The sequence below is a fragment of the Urocampus carinirostris genome, chromosome 9, assembly GCF_059441175.1.
Source record: "Urocampus carinirostris isolate Australia breed hairy pipefish chromosome 9, RoL_Ucar_1.0, whole genome shotgun sequence".
NCBI classification, from domain to species: domain Eukaryota; kingdom Metazoa; phylum Chordata; class Actinopteri; order Syngnathiformes; family Syngnathidae; genus Urocampus; species Urocampus carinirostris.
Window position 1 is genome coordinate 35,091,560 of NC_142357.1, and position 19,687 is coordinate 35,111,246.

The following is a 19,687-nucleotide window of genomic DNA, read 5'->3' on the forward strand; positions in this document are numbered from 1 at the left end:
GCCGCACCTGTATATAAGCCGCATGCGCCCACATTTAAACATGTAACACAAACACAAAATTAACCCAAACCCGACTTCTAGTCCCGCGATTGAAACTGAATGTGGGGGAGATTTTGTAAGGTTTATTGTTCTATATTCTTTATCAATTGTCCATTATCCGTTATCGGTCAAATCATAATACGCTACAAAGCCAAGAGGCCGAGACACTTGCTCCCAGCCAAGAGGCTGAGTCAAGGTCCTAGCCATAGGGCCAAGCAGCGATCAGTGCGAATGCACCGTTCCCGGAGGTACTGCAATACCGGGCCGATGCGTGGAGTGGACAGAGTAAGCTCTTATTCCATCTCCCAATTGCAAAAATTGTGATCTTTACAATCACGGAGCTTGAATGTCCTTCATTAAAGTCCACAGTCCAAAAATCACAGCCGGCAAAATGAACGGAAAATGATACCGGTACTTAAGGTTTGATGCAGACCTGCAGAGTCCGGGTCCCGTTGAAAGTAATCCAAGGAAAAAAGTGTATATTTCCAAAGGTAAGGGTGGGAAAAATATATCAGATGAACACATTTACTCACGCAACTCCTTTTTCTTCAACCAACTTTTTACCCCCTCTCCTATCCTTGTCTGTCCCTCACCTTTAGCGGTGCCCACTTAAACTCGGCACCCTCATTTTTCGTTCATCCGTGCAAAACATACCAGAATAAGTGTCTAAAATAAATACAAATAAATACATTACAAAAATATACAGTTGCAAATACATATTATACATGGGTTACACATATTTACAAAGAAAAGCTTTAATAATAATAATATAGCTTTGACAGGGCAGTTAATGGTAGCAACACTCGAGCGCATAAATTGGCCGCATCACTGAAGTGAGTTAGGGAAAAAAGTAGCAGCCTTTAGTCCGGAATTTACGGTAACATAAAATGCGACAGAAACAAAATGAAAATAAATCCAAACAGCTTGCCAACATCATTTTTTGCTGTTCCATGTAATCTGTTACTCCCCAAGCCTGCACAAAATTTAATCATTTTATTCATATTTAGTTTCTTTTGTCTTTTATTAGCATATTTGGTATTGGAGTAATCCAAAAGTAATTGAAAGTAATCCAGTTAAAGTAACCCTACCCAACCTTGACTATATATTAAAAGCACACACACATTACACAATCTTGCCAATTACAGTAAATGGGAAAATCATCGTTATTTGCTTAAACCAAAGTCCATTTTCGGCTTTTGTGTTTCTGCCAAAACATCATCTGAACAGTATGAACAGTCCGCATGATATTACTCTGTCATGAACCGGAACAGGATCAGGACCCAAATGCGTGACGTTTCTCACACAAGCCTTTTATTTTACGGGAAATGGGGAGTCATGCACATTAGGCAGCAGTCTGGCGTGGAATGATAGGAAGCCAGAGGCCGACGAGATCGATACCAATTGCCCTAGTTGATATCGGACGGATGGGGTTGATACCAGACAGGACGGGACAGACAGGATCGATATCAAAACAGGATATCAAAATGAGTAGAGACAGCATCTCAGTCGGATGCGGAGATTATAATTCATGTGTTTGTTACCTCCCGTCTCGATGACTGTAATGCACTACTCTCCGGTCTCCCGAAGTTCAAAATCAAGAACCTTCAGCTGGTACAAAATGCTGCAGCCAGGCTTTTAACTAAGATGACCCCGATTTTTGCGAACCTGCGTTGGCTCCCTGTTAGCTTACGATGTGATTTAAAGGTTCTTTTGGTCGTATACATGGACTGCTTCCTCATATCTTTCAGATTTAATTTCCCTCTATGCTCCGGTCCGGAGCCTTCGCTCTGAAAATGCTGGTCTACTAGTGATCCCAAGAGCCAAGAAGAGATCCACAGGTTCTAGAGTGTTCTCCATTCGGGCCCCGGTGCTGTGGAATGCTATTCCCCCTGTGATTTGATCTGCAACCTCAGTGGAAATGTTTAAATCTAAGCTTAAAACACACTTCTTGTCATGTCCTGCACGGTTGTCATGGCGCCCAGCTGCCCCCGCCCCTTGACACCGGCTGACCTGCATTTCCTGATTACTCCTATGGGTACTTAAACGTTCCTTTTGGAACTGCCCTTTGCCAGATCGTTGTTTACCCTTGTTGAAAACCTGTTCATGCCTGTTTGATACCTGTTTATTCTTGTTGTGCTTGTTGGACTTTGTTGCACTTTAGTGTAACATTCTGAGAGATTCCTGCAAGTTCTGTTTAATCCCGTTAAATGCCTAGTCTGTAGTGTTGCCTGGATTTGAGCCTGCTTTGTTTTGTTTTTGGTCCGTTTGTGTATTGGACAACTTTTTTTTCTCAATTAAAGTGACAGATCGTCTACGCAAATGAGTTCCTACTTCCTGCTTCCCGACCCGTTTCAAGACGGTCCCGTTCCGTTTCGTGACACTTCTATTCTATAGCATATGAATAAGCTATGTTTTATGTTGATAATATATCTGTGTATTAGTTGCCCTCATGTACGTTTTAGATCAGGGGATGGTGTCATAATAGTCTGTGGTTTGCAATAATATGTGGTCTGTGCAGCCCTTTGAGACTCTTTGTGATTAAGGGCTATTTATATGAATAAACTTGTGTCAGAGATAGTCATTATTAAGACTCTTTGGTGGCTGTATTTACACAGATAAAATACATATATTGTTACAAACTACATCGCGATGGCAGCTAAAAGTACTCACACGAGGCTACTTGTTGGTTGAAAGAGAAAAAAAGAGAGAGCCCAGAGGGCGGGCGTGGTTTATTATGCGTCAGTGAAAACAGTACACACATGAGCACGACTTCACAATTAAAGAATATAAGATTGATAAACGTACAAGAGATATAATTAGACTGATTATTGAAACGTTGTTTTATGTGTGTGTGTGTGTGTGTGTGTGTGTGAGAGAAAGATTGTTTTTGTATTTAGGAATATAAAAACAAGTTATTTTCACTAGACTGAATTTCTGAGAGATTTACATCCAAAACGGCCACCTTGACAACTTGACTTGACTTAATGACAGCATCACACATGTCATTCAGGATAAGGAGGACACTACATGAGCATCCACATACCTGCAATAGCTCCCCTGGCCTGTTTCCGATAAAATGAGTGCATCAGATATTTGTTTTTTGTATTATTTGTGATTGCAACATCCTTTGCTATCTGGTAATCCTGCAAGGGGGATACCACATGTGCGGTCCCTTCTCAAGGTTTCTTCATTTTCCTCATGTTGAGGTTTTTTGAGTTTTTCCTTGCCCTCATGTTGGTTCCAGATCAGGGGATGGTGTAATAATAGTCTGAAAAAATAGTCTGTGTAATAACCTGTGAAGCCCTTTGAGACTCTTTGTGATTAAGGGCTATACAAATAAAAATGACTTGACTTGACTAGTCTTTCAAAAACAGTCCATCAGTGAAAAAACTGGCTCACATACAGCACTCCAATTTGAGACTTAATGATCTACGTAGGTGCAAATGTTGAGAATCCATAATCATCAATCCACATCCTTAACCGGACCACACGGAGTCCGACGTCTGAGCGAGAAAAGGATCTAAACTATCCATTAAAATGCAAATGTATACATCTAGAGGAGGTGCGATGGTGCGCTAATAACTAGCGGGGCGAAACAAACATGGATCAAACTACACGTCGAAAGCAAGTAATAAAAATGTTCATACGGAGCCAATTATTTTCCAATGGTATTCACACGCATGCCGTAAAGTAACACTTGGGTCCGCATTAAAATCCATTCCTTCGTTGTTTATCCAATCAGCTATGTGGAAAATGGCAAGGTAATGTTTATTTTGATGATTCTGCTCCTCGGTATTTAAAGACGCGTACTGCATATAGTTCAATTCCACAGGGGTTAAGTTGTATTAGAAGTCTGAGTGGTTGACATATTGTTGAAGTGCTGCAAAGAAAAAAGGATGATGAGACAATATCTCTGTATTATTTGTGATGGCAACATCCTTTGCTGTCTGGTAATCCTGGAAGGGGGATACCACATGTGCGGTCCCTTCTCAAGGTTTCTTCATTTTCCTCATGTTGAGGTTTTTGAGTTTTTCCTTGCCCTCATGTTGGTTCCAGATCAGGGGATGGTGTAATAATAGTCTGAAAAAAGAGTCTGTGTAATAACCTGTTGAGCCCTTTGAGACTCTATACAAATAAAAATGACTTGACTTGACTTGAATATTGTATTGTATTAATAGTGTTCAATTCCTCGTAATAGCTATCTATCATAATAATTTTCCCTGATTTCAGATATATAAGAAATGTTTTAGTGGATTAATATAATATTTTTGCAAGTTAGTAAAAACATGTGTTAAAATGGTAAAAAATAAAATAAAAAAATTATATATATATATATATATATATATATATATATATATATATATATATATATATATATATATATGAAAAACTCAAAAACCTAGATATGTATTTTTTTTAAATCAAACATTTGCTTTATTCCGATTTTGCAATCCTCGTCCGGTTTGGAAATTTCAGAATGTCAGTTCGTTTGTTAATTTGCATACTCAGCAGCCAATAAGAAGCCTGCATCGAATAACTCTGTGCTTCCGGACTTTCCTGAGTGTTATAAGGTCGCTCATTTGCATATCATTTTACAAAGTAGACGCATAGCGAACACAAGGAAACAATGATAAGTGGTTAGGAATCAAGCCGATACCTCAGCCCCAGAAGAAAGATTCAAAAGAAGCCAACAAAATGTATGACGCTACAAAACGTAAACATACATTAAAAGCATCGTGGAAAGAGGAGTTCATGTCGCTTGTAGATGAGTAAATACAGGTACATACTGATGTTTATACTGTATTCTACAGCCATTTTTTAAAATTTGATTTACTGTGTACATATTATCTTTCTTATGCTTCGGTAAGAGTTCAAATATAAAATACAAAATGGTGGGGTTTTCTGGTGTATTTTTTAAATGTATTTATCTGTTCTTTGTTACTATAGAAAACATTCATCTATAAAATAGGAAAAATGCTAAATTTGACTTAAGTATATCCATCAATGCATCTGTTTTAAAGACTGAAATATAAAACCCTAATTCGAAGTAATTCCATTCCCAATGACTTTTTTTTTTTTTTTTTTTTTTTTTTTTTTTTTTTTTTTTTTTTAAATCAATTGCAGTTGCACCTTAGGGGTGTCAAATTCCTGGTGCTTCACTGACAAAAATCAATAGTTTTTTTTCTAGAGCAAATAAAGTCATACTCATTTTCTATGCTATAACAAGTATAAATTATTGTTTGTATTTCAAATGCATTGAAAACTACTGAAGAGCCGTGACACCCAAAAACATAACCAGTGTTCTCGTTCGCGTCCCTGCGTCCTAGACGCATCATTTTTGCTGGGGACGCATAGTCTCAAATCAACTTTTTCGACACAAAATTATCTTTTTTACCCAATTCTTTTTTTTTTTTTTTTTTAACAAAGATTTACCGCACTCCAAACTTTTCATCAGGCAGATCCGCCATTGTTGTTTTGATCACACGGTTCGAATTTTCGTCTGCACGCCGATCTCGGCCAACGAGATCTCGTTGCTTCGAGATTGCATAATTGTTGTGGTGCTTGTTGTCGAGTGAAGGTGAAGGTTAAGTACGCCTCCGAAAAAACAGTTCGTATTAGGTGAAACACAAAATTCAGTCGCTTGGACATCAGTAATAAGTCGAAACATAATGCAGAAAGTGATAACAACGGCAATAATTCCGGCACGAAAAAACGGCAAAGAAAACCTTCAGAAAGAAAACACGTGTGCTGAATAATAATAATAATAATAATAATTTCCTTGTATTGTCATTCTGTGTAACAATGTACACAGAACGAAATGTCGATTGCATCTGACCCGATGCAGCCGCAGCCAAGAGAGGGCGCCGCCGACCACTTTTTAAGTCTTAGGAATGACTCGGCCGGGGCGCGAACCCGGACCTCCCAGTCTCAAAGCGGGCGCCTTACCATCTAGGCTACTGAGCTGGTATAAGCGAACGATTCGACGAAAGAAAATAAAAAAAAGAATACTCCTAGCAAGAAAAGGACTTTATTATATTCCTGGTTACGCTACGAGGAGGACGATAATGGAGGCTACATTTTGTGTGATGCATGTACCCAGCGTGACAAAAAAACTGGATTGCATACATCCTTTCACAATACGAACTTTCAGAAAAGCACATTGGATCGGCACAACAACAATGAAAACCGCAAATTAGCTCTGGAAATTACGTTGCTCCGGGAAGAGAAAGGCAAGTATGAAAGGATAGACAATAAAAATCTGAAGTGATAGTATTACCATTAAGTATTACCAATTAACAGTGATGATAAAAACTGAATAAAAATACAGATTAAAATAATTATTTCAGCAATATTATTTTGTATAATGTTAAATATTGTAGTGAACTGAAAAATCTTGGAGTGATAACTGGTTCGTATTACCAATAAACTGTGATGATTAAAACTGAATGAATATATAGATTTATATTATATATTTGTCGCTCGATAACACTAAATTTTGGGGACCCATAGATCTCTGTCGGGACCCATAGATTTTTGAGCATCACTTTTCAGAGGTAAAATGAACACTGCATAACCCACATGTATTCATAACATCACCGTCCTTCGGAATTCTGGGAAAAAACTATGAAGTGTCTTTAGGGCTCATTCATGGTATGAGAAAGGGACAAAGATAAGAGGCCCAGCCGTCTGAGATGAAAGACGGACGATATGGAAAGGGGATAATGGATGGGTAAGAGAAGACCAGCTAGGGAGATAAGTGCGCCTCATCTTTTTGCAAAGTGCATCACCTTTGTGGGAAAGAGGATGGAGGTGAGCATTACCACTAATCTTCAATCTTAGTTGAGAAAAGACGTCGTTGGACAACCTCAATCTTGGGACAACGACAAAAAACAGGGTTATCAACTTAGTGTTTGAATAGTGAAAAAATGGAAATCCAATTATAGATTTTAATGTAAAAAGAATGAGTAACCATCTCTGATATGTAAATATATTTAAATATATGTTATTATTGATCACCAAAACCCTCCCAAATGGTGTATTCAGGGATCAGAATTTTCCGCGGATCCGCGGATTTCCGCTGTTTTTGAACCCCAAAGGCATTCCGACTTTTTCACTTTTTCTCTTGCGTAGCAAACAAATTCAAAATCCGACTGTCTCACTCTTTCCTTTATTGCTCTGGCGCACCCTGGCGGCCGTTAGAAAAATTGGCCGCATTGTCGCACAAGCTGCAGGGACTGAACTGCATTTGAACTTATCTTGCAGTATTTACAAAAAAATAAGTTATGTGGGCTCCGCCCTGGTTTATTCCTGGACGCTGGCTATTTCAGCTGAAAATGAAAATCTCCATTCTGATCCCTGTGTATTAAACAAAAACGTAAAGGTGTTGTCCACGAATTGCAAATGTTCTACTTCCTGCCGCCATCTTCTAGCTTAAATCATCATTACATCTGTCAAGCTGCTTGTATGGCGCGTGCATGTACGTGCATTTATTATATGCACTCGAATAAACTCCTTTATTTTGAGGGTTTGGTTTTATATAAACTAGTCAAGTTCTTACTTTCACCATTTTCGGGCTACACTAACAGAAAACTGCGAGCACACTTATAAAATAATTCGCCACTTATAAACTTATTTTTTATACTAAGCTTTATGTCAGGACCAGAACGGAGACAGGACCCACTCGCATAACGTTCCTCACAGTTTTATTGGGAAGAAGGGAAAGGAGTGCACACACGATCCGGGGATCGCTGGTCGCGGGGAGTAGGTTGCTCGGAAGTAGGATCTCCGTGGCAAGTGATGGCGGTGTTGGGAACGGAAAAAAAAAAAAAAACCGGGGCAGGAAGAAAAGCAAAAACGTGGTCGATATCAGAAAATGGGTTGTTATTCGGGACGGGAGAATGGACAAGGTCGAGATTAAACAGATCAAACGGGAGACAGATCGGAGCAAAAAACAGGCGAAAAAGGACTTGCCGTGTAAAAACAGAGATTCACATGCGGACCGACCAAAAGGGGACTGACAGGACAGAGTTTAAATACTGACAGGGAGCCAATATATCAACAAGCTGCAGTAAACGCCCATGGGCGGTGCCACATGGGCGCCATGGCAACCGTGCCAAAAGCTGGCGCCACACTGGCAGGGCCAATTGGGCACCATAGCAACCGTGACACTTTTTTTTCTTATCTCACTACTAGTAGAATCAGATAAACTGAAATGTCAAATGGAAGCTCATTTCACTCGTCTTTGGTATTTTCTTATTTAACTTTAAAATAAGTTAAAATTTATGTTTTACCAGGAAAAAAAAAACATAAGTAAAATTAGCAACATTGTCTGTCAATTACATCACAGAACAGTGACCATATGCTTCCTTTGAATTATATAAAAAAATATATGTATCTGAGTCTTCAATGAGAAAATCACTTACCTTGAATATGCGATTGATCTATTCAGAACATCTTTAGTGTATCGGAAATTTGTTTACCATATTTTCATGACCATAGGGTTCACTGTGTAGTCTCTAAAGCTCGATCTATATCTGTATTTAACACTGCACAGGGCGCACTGCATGATAGGGTGCGGGAGCCTTCTGCTTGCGGCCGCATTACTACAACCCGTGTTGGGTAGGGTTACTTTAACTGGATTACTTTCAATGACTTTTGGATTACTCCAATAGCAAATATGCTGATAAAAGACAAAATAAACTAAATATGAATAAAATGATGACTCACAACACGTGGTAAGCTTTCTCTCCTGGCTTTGATCTCTTTGATCTCCGGCAAAACTAACATAAAATGCGACAGAAACAAAATGAAAATAAATCCAACATCATTTTTGCCGTTCCATGTATTCTGTTACTCCCCAAGCCTGCACAAAATTTAGTAAATTATACTGTATAACTGTATACGTTTTTTTAAGCATTTTTGAAGGGGCGCCGCTACTTCCCGGATTTTCAGTTTTCGCGGGTGGTCTCGGTCCCCATTAACCGCGATAACCGAGGGATTACTGTAAATGGAGACCATTTACCATTTTAAAGGCCACAATAGGGAACGCCGCAATATTCGAAGAAAACCTGAGCCTGCGTCTCGTAGTCGAGAAAACATAGTACCGTATTTTCCGCACTATAAGGCGCACCCAGAAAAAATTGTTTTCGGTCCTATTTTTGACATTCATAAGACGCACCGGATTATAAGGCGCTACAATGTGAACGTCGACAAAACAGTCAGATAGTTCAGTCAAACTTATTACCCCCTTAACATTCCGAAAGCTTGCAAAGACGCAAATACGTGTCGAGAACACGTGCGGATGCGGTGTCCGGACGATGTCACTCAAATGCATCGTTCCATCATTGGGAAGTCTTGGGATTCAAGAAATGCCAACCATTCCTTAGTTTATATTTTATTTTTCGCTCGCAACTTTACTGTGCATATGACAATAAACACTTGGAATTGAGTTTAATTTAAAAATAGACACTCCATTCCATCCATTATCTGCACCGCTTAACACAGAAACATCGAGTTCAGTCTGAAACAAGATACAGGGATAATATATATAGCCAGAGTAGCTCATCGAAGTCGTTGTGTTCAATAATAATGTGCAGCCGTGGTACTCTTATATCCGTGAGTTTAGTAAATCCAGGAGAATAAAATATTTACAAATACAAAATAGTAAAAAAATGCTTTCTGTATGCTGTCAGCCACGTGCTATACGCATTCATCTTTTTCGGCCAATTGCAGGCTTTGTTTTGCCGTTTAAGCCAATGCCAGCCTGTAAATGATAAAAAAGATCCGCCCCTTGACCTCCGAATAACTTTAGCCAATAGTGATCGATTCAAATGATGATTGACACGCTTTTTTGGCCAATCGCAGGCTTTGTTTTGCCGTTCAAGCCAATGCCAGCCTGTAAATGATAAAAAAGGATCCTCCCCTTGACCTCCGAATAACTTTAGCCAATAGTGATCGATTCAAATGATGATTGACACATTGGTGAGCCAATGAAACGCCGGTAAATAAATCCCAGCATACACCGCGGACTACTTGGCCTTCGGGGGGAAATCTAGTCGGCGGCTGCTTGCCTTAGTTGCAAGACTTTGCGAATTAATTTTGTTCCATAAATAAGGCGCACTGTATTATAAGGCGCATAGTCAGCTTTTGAAAAAAATAAAGGCTTTTAGGTGCGACTTATAGTGCGGAAAATACGGTAATCTTTTGTTTGAGAGTATCTTCTCAATTATTTTACACAAACGAGTATCTCAACAATCATCCCTGATCAGCCCGGCGTCAAATCTCCTTTGTTACTTATCTCTCCGTCTAATAAGCTTAAATCTCCGTTACAAGGCTCGATATCCCTCTGTGGATGACGAAGCTCCATTTTGCACGTACTCCACTTGTAATTTGATAAGACGATATTGTTAAGGGATTACGTTACCTCCCCGGAGATCTATTATTGGATAACTTCCACTGTCTGTCTTTTTAATCATCACCTCCCTCACTACGAGTAGGGGAATACAAAATACGGTAGACCCAGGGATATCCCGATTCTTTTAGAGCAGGGGTGTCAAACTCATTTCAACTCGGGGGGCCACACGATAGAACAAACATTCTGTCGGGGGCTGGACTAGTAGATTAAAGAGAAAGAAAAAGAGAGAAAGAAATAAGAGAAAGAGGGAGTGAAAAGAAGAGAGAGGGCAGGGCAAAGAAAGAGCGAGAGAGAGGAAGAGAGCGTGAAAAACAAAACATAAATGGTCGTGAGAGAGGGGGAAAAGAAAGGGAGAGGAAGAAAGAAATCCAAAGAGAAATAGAAAGACAGAAGGAGAGAAAAGAGAAAAGAAAGCGCAAAGGATATGGAAAGAGAAAGAAAAAAGAGAAAATGGAAAAAAGGAAGTTAGAGCAAAAGAGGTTAAAAGACACAGAGAGAGAAAGAGACAAAGAGCAACAAAGGAAGAGAAAAAGAGAGACAACAGAGAGTGAAAGAGACAGAGTTGGAGAAAAGGGGTGGGAAAGAGAGAGAGAGAGAGAGAGATAAATACAAGTACAGTGTCTTTGTGAGAGGCACCTGGCTTTGGCAACATCAAGATGACATATTTCTACCTGCAGCTTGTTTTTCTCTTGCGCTTCTCTGAGTGTTGTCTCGCGGGCCGGATTTAATCCCTTGGTGGGTCTAATCTGGCCCGCGGGTCGCCTGATTGACACCTGTGCTTTAGAGGATTGCAAAGTGAAATTGTGTCATAGAAGTGGATATAAACCTATTGTAATTAGCTAGTTTGTTCCAAAATTGGGTACCCCTGATTACTCCTCTGGAACTCTGGCATATGTATTATATATTACCGTAAATTCCGGACTATAAGCCGCTACCTTTTTCTCTAACTTTCAACCCTGCGGCTTATTCAGTGATGCGGCCAATTTCTGTAATTTTTCTAACGGCCGCTAGCGGCGCTCGAGTGTTGCTACCATTAACTGCCCTGTCAAAGCTATATTATTATTATTAAAGCTTTGAAAACTCTCTCGGTGTACCGTCTTTCTTTGTAAATATGTGTAACCCACCATTAATATGTATTTGCAACTGTATATGTTTGTAATGTATTTATTTGTATTTATTTTAGTCACTTATTCTGATATGTTTTGCACGGGTGAACGAAAAAGGAGGGGCGGAACAAACGCGGGGTGCCGAGTTTATGTGGGGACCGCTAAAGGTGAGGGACAAACAAGGAAAGAAGAGGGGGTAAAAAATTGGTTAAAGAAAAAGGAGTTGCGTGAGTAAATGTGTTCATCTGATATATTTTTCCCACCCTTACCTTTGGAAGTATACACTTTTTTCCTTGGATTACTTTCAACGGGTACCCGGACTCTGCAGGTCTGCATCAAACCTTAAGTATCGGTATCATTTTCCGTTCATTTTGCCGGCTGTGATTTTTGGACTGTGTACTTTAATGAAGGACATTTAGTTTCAATCGCGGGACTTGAAGTCGGGTTTGGGTTAATTTTGTGTTCGTGTTACATGTTTAAATGTGGGCGCATGCGGCTTATATACAGGTGCGGCTCGTGTATGTATAAAATCGGTTTTCCTCTTAAATTGTGGTGGGTGCGGCTTATAATCAGGTGTGCTCTATAGTCCAGAATTTACGGTATACATATATATATTGCATGTATATGACATGGCTGTTTTCCATCTGCGCCATCAGTATCTACCTGTATTTTCTCATCTTCATGCATGCAATGTTTGCATTGCGTTGTCCGCTACAAGCCACGTGAACTCCTTTCTCCACGATGCTTTTAATGAACATTTACGTTTTGCAGCGTCATAATTTTGTTTAGCTTCTTTTGAATCTTTCTTCTGGGGCTGAGGTTTTGGCTTGATTGGTAAGGATATGTCAGAGGGTGCAGTTTCCTCATGCGTGAGAAGATAAGCAGGACAGTAAGCAAACAACAACACAGCTCTATTAGATACAACATGGCAATCAATAATTAGCAAAACGAAAAATGGTGCGTGCGTAATGGCGTCACACAATGCAACACCTCTTACCGCAAAACCACGAGTAAGAGCGCTATTAAATTGAAAAATCTTAACAATTCCTAACCACTTCTCCATTTTTATTGTGTTCTCTGTGTGTCTACTTTAGAAAATGATATGCAAATGTGCGACCTAACAACGCTCGGGGAAGTCAGGAATCACGAAATTATTCGATGCAGGCTTCTAATTGGCTGAGTAGGCAAATTGTCAAACGAACCAAAATTCCGAAATTTCGTAACAAACCGACATTTCCAAACCGAACAGAGATTTTGAAATCGGAATAAAACTTTTTATTTGTTAAAAAAAAAAAGAAAATCTGTTTTGCTTCTATCTTTAGCATCACTGAAAGCCTTGGGACTCATGGTACATAAATACAGCACAAAAAATACATTATTATATCACTGAAAGACAGTCATACGAAAGGCACACAATCCTGAACTGAATACATACAATGACATTGTGGGAGGTATTTTAGCTTATAGCATATCGGCATTTTCATGATGCTGTGACACAAACATATTGACAATAGTATTTTTTTCCATATATGACTTTTACTAATAGCAAACAAGCATCTTAAAGACATGGCGTACAAGCTTTGTTTCCATGGTTATCATGTTTTTATTCTCCTGTTATTATCACTGCAAGCCTTGGGACTCAACACAAATACAAACAATAAAAAAAAAAAGTATTACAGCTCACAATCGCTAAAATATTTATCAAGCATGCGGAGTTCTGAACTGACTGAAGAGTGAGGCATAGTGGGAGGTAATTCGGCCAATAGCATATTGGTATTTTCAGGATGCCTTGACACTACAGAGTGGCTGAAATAATTTGTTGTTGATGTGGTATAGTGGGGGGGAATGCTGTATAAAATGGCTAAACACATGTGATTTCACACTGTAAAGTGAAAACAACTAAGGTAGGGTTGCCATAGTCTGTTTTTTGATAATGGTGCGCATCAAACCATTAGAATGGGATAGACGGCACATTAGGTGAGAGAAAAATACCACGGGACCAATCAATCTAACAAGTAATACAGTTTCAGTCAAATTGTTTCCGTCAGAGTGCTTTTGTCCCATTAGCAAAATAACTCATTTTACCAGCACGGGAATGGAGAAGCCATCCTCACAACAATCGGTGCGGTGCCGCGCTGTCTAACGTTGTTATTAACACCTCGGCACTTGCCAGCTCGGCATCCTGTCGTGCCGATACCGACGGATCGCTATCTCGCTATTGGAGAATACAGCGGTACCTCTGCTTACGAATGTCTCTACGTACGAAAGTTTGAGGTTGAGAAGTACCAAAACGGGAACATATTGCCTCAAGTTACAAAGGTGAAGTTAGAAATACAGTAAATGCTGCTATTAGCCGCGCCCAGGGTTTCCCAAAAGGAAAAAAAAATGCCTATTGCTTAAAGTCTGCCTGGCAACCCAGTGTGCATGTGTGCTCCTCAGCATGCTCTTCGAATCACTGTCACAGTTCAAAGTACAGAGCGGGTTTCTGGCAATATGGCGGGTAGGAGTACACAGTCATCACTCCATCAGCCCAAATTAAAGACATTTAGGTAAAATTCCATGAATTGTTGTAATTTGTTGGAAGGAATCAACCTGACGGGTTGTCAAAAGCCGGGCAAAAGCAGACGTCATTGGATCGGTTTTTCAATAAACGCAGGACGAAAAGAAAAATGTATATGTTTTAATATTTCCATTATCCTTCGTTTTTTTTTTTTTGTGTTTTTTTTTTTTTGATATGTGCCTCTCGTTTTAAGTTTATTATGGTTAGCACATTTGCCTAACATGTGAAAGGTCCCCGGTTTAATACCGGGTGGAAACATATGTTGGCCTGGAGGGGGATGGGCACCGCCAGGCTGTACTTGCCCAAGACATACCACAGGAATTGGTGCCCCTACAACATGTATGGTTAAGGGATCCAACGAACCATTCAACCAATCTAATGTTAGCATCCATCCATTATCTGCACCGCTTATCCTCAGTAGGGTCGCGGGGGTACTGGAGCCCATCTGAGCTATCTTCGGGCAGTGGGCAGGGGACACCCTCAAATGGTTTTCAGCCAGTCGCAGGGCACACAGGGACAGACAATTCACTCGTTCATTCACACCTAGGGACAATTTGGACCCGGCCAAATAACCCGACATGCATGTTTTTGGACTGTGGGAGGAAACCAGAGGGCCCTGAGAAAAACCCACGCAAACATGGGGAGAACATGCAAACTCCACACGGAGAGTCTGCTGTAGCTGTACTTGAACCCCGAACCTCTGCACCGTCGGGCTGCGCGCTAACCACCTTTACCCCGTGCTGCTACATGTTAGCATGTATTTGTTTATTTTCTGATGCTCTTTTAGAATGTATTTAAAAAAAATATATACTGTACTTTTGCTGTGCTTGGAACGGTCCTGACAGGGTTGGGTAGGGTTACTTTAACTTGATTACTTTCAATTACTTTTGGATGACTCCAATACCAAATATGCTAATAAAAGACAAAAGAAACTAAATACGAATAATATTATGACTCACAACACGTGGTAAGCTTTCTCTCCTGGCTTTGATTTCTTTTGATCTCTGGCATAATATGCAACAGAAACAAAATGAAAATAAATCCAAACATCATTTTTGCCGTTCCATGTATTCCGTTACTCCCCAAGCCTGCACAAAATTGAGTCATTTTATTCATATTTAGTTGATTTTATTAGCACATTTGGTATTGGAGTAATCCAAAAGTAATTGAAAGTAATCCAGTTAAAGTAACCCTACCCAACCCTGAAGGTTTGTATAAGTAACCTGTCTTGTATTTTACTAAAACAAATAATCATTTGATTAAAATTATATGCTCTATAAAGAGAAACAGAGTGAAGTTGAACTTACTTTTGGAAGATGAGCTTCAAGAGTTAGGCAACTTCCTCCTCCGTGTGTCAAAATTGCCATGGCGCCCAATCGGCCCCGCCCATGGACACCAGCTGAAGCTCGTTGACAAATTGCTCCCTGTCACTACTTAAACGCTGCCCTGTGAGTCGCCTTTTGTCGGAGTGTCTGCGAAAACTCTGTTTTGACACGTCGAGCCCTGAGTATTGTTTGTATTCCGTTACTCCCCAAGCTTGTACAAAATTTAGTCATTTTATTCATATTTAGTTGATTTTGTCTTTTATTAGCATATTTGGTATTGGAGTCATCCAAAAGTAATTGAAAGTAATCAAGTTAAAGTAACCCTACCTAACCCGGGGAACGAATTAGCAAGTTTACATTCAAAATGCGTCTCTACTTACAAACAACGAATTAAATTCCTGAGTAGAGGTAACACTGTACCAACACACTAAACCATGTTCCTGCAAAAAGAGCCTGAGGGTCCGGGTCAGGTGAAACTCAATCCGTTGTTTTTCACTCACCCTGTTGGAAATCTATTAGCGACCAATCAGAACGGCCGGTCCGAGATATTTGGGGTCAGCATGGGAGGTTAATTGTGCAGTCGGCTGTCTGGTCGCTGAAGGGATCTCGTTGTGAAAGCAATCCTGAAGGTGGAGGGACGAAAAGAGAGGTTGGATAACGGTGGGGGAGATTACAGCACTTGATGGGGGAGAACTGGAGACATGGAGCTAGTTTCTCCAATTGACACTTGCACAAAGGTGACTGATGCTAATTGGCTTTAGGTTTCCGGTTTGGTTATATATTGCACTGAGGTCGCCGCTTCTTCAGATTTATAAAAAATGCATTTTTTTCACAGTCTTTTTCATCATATCACAGGTTTCTACCTTTTAGTTTATACAGTGGAACCTCGGTTCTCGACCATAATCCGTTCCAGAACCCTGTTCGAAAACCGATTTGTTCGATCACCAAAATCATTTTTCCCATTAAAAACAATGTAAATTGTTTTAATCCGTTCCAACACCCTGAATGTTTACCCTAAACGTTTAACGTAAATTAAAGCTAACCCAGGCTAATCGTACGTCCGCGTTATCGTAATCGTCCGTACGAAAGATTACGCTAACATGAACGTGTAAAAAAAAAAAAAAAAAAAAAAAAAAACGATACAGAAAATAATTATGAATAGGATTTTTTACCTTTGTGGTGGTCAGCAGAAGGCGCTGGTGGACGGTGGGGTTTTCCCTAGCAAGATCAGCACATCTTCTTTATAGTTTATTATTTCTTTCTTCAATGCAATAGTTGTACGCACTACTTTTCTTTTTTAACCTGTAGCAACTTTGCTGATTACACTGACTTTCTTCGGAGGCATAATTAGGGGCTAAAACACTCCGTTCACCGATATTAAAAGTGAAAGCAAAACAAAGCATGTCCGCACACGATAACAGTTGGTCAGGAAAAGAGCGATCTACACCCGTACGCCCATCAGCATCGCACCCTAGCGTACGCACTCACGCATTACCGGCGTTCGAACTCCGATTTTTTGACCGAACAGCGAAGCATGAATTCCCCAATTTTTTTTGTCGGACTCCTATTTGTTCGAACTGAGAGGTGTTCGAAAACCGAGGTTCCACCGTAGCATATTGACATTTGCATGATGCTGTGACACAAACCAATAGCAGACTAGTATATTGTTTTATATGACTTTGACTAATAGCATACATGCATCTTAAAGACATAGCGGCCAAGCTTTGTTTCCATGGTTATCATGTTTTCTGTTATTATCACTGCAAGCCTTGGGACTCAACACAAATGTATTCATTATATATTAGTTAAATAAACACACGATTTATTAAATGATTGAATAAATATATAGATGAATGCAAATAAAAATGAATAAAACAGACCACAGATTATTATGACACCATCCCCTGATCTAAAACCTCCATTAGGGCAAGGGAAAACTCAAAAACCCCAACATGAGGAAAAGGAAGAAACATTGGGACCGCGCATGAATATATAAACATCAATACAAATAATACAATAAACAAGTGTAGTTACATCCAGTTAAGAATAAACAATGACAAATTAATATTTAATAAAATGTAATTAGAAAAAATCAAATATCAGTAAAATAAGAGCGATAATAATTTATCCTCTTCTAAGAACTGCCGTCCAAATGTATGGACATAAATGCATATCAAACAAGAAGCTTGGCCTTTAGGAGGTTAAATAAGCTCGAAAAACAATATCAGTCAAGCAGGTAAATTTAGATTTATTTATAAAAAGTTTATTACATATTAAAAAAGGTCTTTTTTCAGGCATTATCTATTTATTTTTTTTGTTATTTCATTTCTTTATATATATATAATTTATTTTCAGGGTTGGTACTTTGTGTTAAGCATATTTGCATTACTAAGAAAACAAGTTCAAAGTATAGTTGAATAAACAAGAAAATAACATAAGAGGGTACAAATTGTATGTATGTATTTGTATTTAACAATTGTGTATTTCTTATTTCAGTTGTCAATGATTTAAATGATTGATTTAATTAAAATAATGTCACAGCCAGAACAGACGGTAGACGCAAACGCGTAACAGTTCACAACAAGATTTATTGCGGAAGCGAAGAAGTCAGGCCCAGGAAAACAAACGCCAGTGATTCGGTAATCGTTGAACAGGAGAAGCAGGAAGCCCACGAGATCGGAGCGTGGTCGAAGGCCGGAAACGAGTTGAGAAGCCGAAACAAGAGATCGGAGTGTGGACAGAAACAAGTCAGGCAGACAGGACGGGAGACCGGAGCGTGGTCGGTGGACGGAAACAAGTCGGGCAGCCGGGACGGGAGATCGAAGCGAGGTCGGAAGAAGGAATCAAGTCATGTTGCCGGAACGGGAGATCAAAGCGTGGTCGGAGGAAGAAATCAAGTCAGGTAGCCGTAACAGGAGATCAGAGCGTGGTCGGAGGAAGGAATCAAGTCAGGTAGCTGGAACGGTAGATCGGAGTGTGGTCGGAAGAAGGATTCATGTCAGGTAGCTGGAACGAGAGATCGGAGCATGGTCGGAGGAAGGAATCAAGTCAGGTTGCTGGAATGGGAGATCAGAGCATGGTCGGCGGAAGGAATCAAGTCGGGTAGCCAGAACGGGAGATCGGAGCGTGGTCGGCGAAAGGAATCAAGTCAGGTAGCCAGAACGGGAGATCGGAGTGTGGTCGGAAGAAGGATTCATGTCAGGTAGCTGGAACGAGAGATCGGAGCATGGTCGGAGGAAGGAATCAAGTCAGGTTGCTGGAATGGGAGATCAGAGCATGGTCGGCGGAAGGAATCAAGTCGGGTAGCCAGAACGGGAGATCGGAGCGTGGTCGGCGAAAGGAATCAAGTCAGGTAGCCAGAACGGGAGATCAAAGCGTGGTTGAAAGAAGGAATCAAGTTAGGTAGCCGGAAAGGGAGATCGGAGCGTGGTCAGAGTAAGGAATCAAGTCAGGTAGCCGGAACGGGAGATCGGAGCGTGGTCGAAGGAAGGAATAAAGTGTGGTAGCCGAAACAGGAGATTGGAGGAAGGTATCAAGTTAGGTAGCCAGAACGAGAGGTCGGAGCGTGGTCAAAGTAAGGAATCAAGTCAGGGTGTCAGAACGGGAGATCGGAGCATGGTCAGAGTAAGGAATCAAGTCGGGTAGCCGGAACGGGAAATCAGAGCGTGGTCGGTGGAAGAAATCAAGTCAGGTAGCCGGAGACATTCAAAAAGCCACGGACAGACGAGTAGGATACAGGATAGGATGGGACAGACTGGAGCCAGAGTCAAAGAATGCTTGCCTTGCATGTGCGGAGTTTCGCTGACGGACTGACAAGGAGTGAATACATGTAAATGTGAATGTTTTGGGTTATTAAAAAGTGGGTTTTTTATCGTAGTTTATGGTCAAATACTTTCATATGTTTATCCTCACGATGACATGCATCTTCGTGCATCTTCAAAGTCAAAATACTAGAAGAAAAATAAAAATGGTTATTGCTCTCTGTGTTCTTGACCTCAATCTTGACACTAAAATCCCGTCAAATAAAAAAACAAAGTTAAAAGTAGCAAACATATCAGTATTTGAGAACCGGGACACCAATTTTTATATCAACCCGTCGCAAAAGAAAAGCACCAAAACAAACATCACATGCCAGTCGGTAATTGTTATGAAGGTCACGTAACAAACATTTGCTTGTCTGTTCAGATATCGTTAAAAAAAATGAAAAAGCGCATCCTCCGCCTGTGGCTTTTTTTGCCGTTCT

General features: G+C 40.1%; 1 pseudogene; it reads right to left on the reverse strand.

The window, feature by feature from the left end:
* Positions 1-265: 265 nt before the first annotated feature.
* On the reverse strand, positions 266-421 carry LOC148360148 (U2 spliceosomal RNA; annotated as a pseudogene).
* Between the last annotated feature and the right edge of the window lie 19,266 nt (positions 422-19,687).